Source organism: Tasmannia lanceolata, unplaced genomic scaffold (assembly GCF_043159265.1).
Source record: "Tasmannia lanceolata isolate RefF3 unplaced genomic scaffold, GAP_Taslan_0.1 ptg000064l, whole genome shotgun sequence".
NCBI classification, from domain to species: Eukaryota; Viridiplantae; Streptophyta; class Magnoliopsida; order Canellales; family Winteraceae; genus Tasmannia; species Tasmannia lanceolata.
In genome coordinates, this window is record NW_027518741.1 from 437501 (window position 1) to 440000 (window position 2500).

The window sequence follows — 2500 nt, forward strand, 5'->3', positions numbered from 1 at the left end:
TGTGTGCAAGGCTACTGCGATGGGCCAGTGCCCAAGGCTTGTGAGCAAGGCTTGTATGCATGGCTTGTGTGCAAGGCTAGCGTCCAAGGCTTGTGCGCATGGCTTGTGCGCAAGGCTTGTGTCCAAGGCTTTTGTGCAAGGCTCGTGCGCAAGGCTAGTGTGCAAGGCTTGTGCGCATTGGCAGGTAGCCCACCAGCATGCACGATCCAAATGCCACTCACGCGACAACACGGTGCCAAGCCGGGCATGGTGTGCACTCAAAACCAATCAACGGACAGAGGTCATGCGTCATGGGGGGGATCTAGCAAGGCCATGGGGAAGGTCATGGAGGACCTTGGAAGCAAGCGCAAGACGAGAGCGAATCGAACAAGGGGCCAGGACGGGGCCTTGTGCCCATGGTCTTCGCAAGACAGCGTCCAAGGCACCCGAAAGCCCAAGGGAACCCAAACCCGGCCGACACTTGCAATCGCACATGCTCTCTGCAACACACCATCAATGCCGCCCAACGGGGCCAGCACGAGCAGTCCTCCGCGGTCCCCTGGCCCTGCGCACGTTTGTCTTCGAAACCGAGCATCAATGCCACAGAAAGTGCCGGGGCGCCAGCTGGAGCCATCATCCGCGTTGCCATGGCTCGCTTGGCCTTGGCTTGCCAGGCCCCGACACGAGCAATCGCGCATTTTCTTTGCAACCGACCATCAATGCCGCCCAACGGGGCCAGCACGAGCAGTCATCCGCGGTCCCCTGGCCCTGCGCACGTTTGTCTTTGAAACCGAGCATCAATGCCACAGAAAGTGCCGGGGCGCCAGCTGGAGCCATCATCCGACGTGCCATGGCTCTGGTCCCATGGTCTTCGCAACCGAGCATTCGTGACACCCGCGGGGCCAGGACACCAACCCTTCCGACACGCGCATTCGCGCATGTTCTTTGGCCACACAACGGCGCCAGCACGAGCAAAATCATCCGCGGTGCGGTGGCCTTGCACGGCCTTTTGTCTTTGGAACCAACCATCAGTGCCACGGGAAGTGCCGGAGTCCCGGCATCCGCGGTGCCAAGTCATTGCGCCCTTGGTCTCTGTAGCGGGGCATGCCGGGCACTCCCAACCATTGCAAGCAAGCAAGCAAGCAAGAAAGAAAGTAAGTAAGTAAGTAAGTATTACATATAGGGGCGGGACATGCGGGGAGATCTGCGAAACGTGCATTACGGGGCACACGCGTACCTACCGGGGCATACCGACCCCTATTGGGGCACACGTGTGCATATCGGGGCATACCGGGCCTATCGGGGCACACGCGTACATACCGGGGCATACCGAGCCCTACTGGGGCACACGTGCGCATATCGGGGCGTACCAAGCCTATCGGGGCATACGCATGTATCCCAAGGCATACCGAGTCTATCCGGGCATACGCGTTCATACCGGGGCGTAACGGGCCTATCGGGGCATACTTGGGCATATCCGGGCAAAAAATGCCCAAAACTTGCGCAACCTTGGCAACCGTGGTCCATTCCTCTCTATATGCCTAGCCTTGCCAACCGTGGTCCATTCCTCACTATATGCCATGGCCTTGTGCCCATGGTCTTCCCAAGACAGCGTCCAAGGCCCCCGGAAGGCCAAGGGAGCCCAACCCAGCGATGCCCTGCTATGGCAAGCCAAGGCCAAGCATTCCGGTGCCTATCCGGGCAAAAATGCGATTCCTCTCTATATGCCTAGCCTTGGCAACCGTGGTCCATTCCCCACCATATGCCATGGCCTTGTGCCCATGGTCTTCCCAAGACAGTGTCCAAGGCGCCCGGAAGGCCAAGGGAGCCCAACCCAGCAATGCCCTGCTTTGGCAAGCCAAGGCCAAGCATTCCGGTGCCTAACCTTGGCAACCGTGGTCCTTTCCTCACCATATGCCATGGCCTTGTGCCCATGGTCTTCGCAAGACATCGTCCAAGGCGCCCAAAAGGCCAAGGGAGCCCAACCCAGCAATGCCTTGCTAGGACAAGCCAAGGCCAAGCATTCCGGTGCCTATCCGGGCAAAAACGCCCAAAGCATGCCCATTCCTTAGCCTATCCAGGCAAAAACGCCCAAAATCTGCACATTCTAGTGCCTATCCGGGCAAAAACGCCCACCAGCATGCCACCCTCCTATAGGGTTTGCGCAACCAACCAGCCTAACCACCAGTGGCAACCAAAGGTGCTGTTAGCGACGACTTCTGAAGACGCAACGAGACGCGACGTGTTTGCGCCCAGACGCGACGAGACGATGCGGGATCTGCGCCCAAGAATGCCTAGACCCGTCGACTTGATGCGGGATCAGCTCGCCCAAGCATGCCTAGTGTGCAAGGCCTGTGTGCAAGGCTAGTGTCCAAGGCTAGTGTGCAAGGCTCATGTGGAACGCTAGTGCGCAAGGCTAGTGCCCAAGGCTTGTGTGCCAGGCCCGTGTGCAAGGCTAATGTCCAGGGCTTGTGTGCATTGCTTGAGTGCAAGGCTTGTGTGCATTGCTCGAGTGCATGGC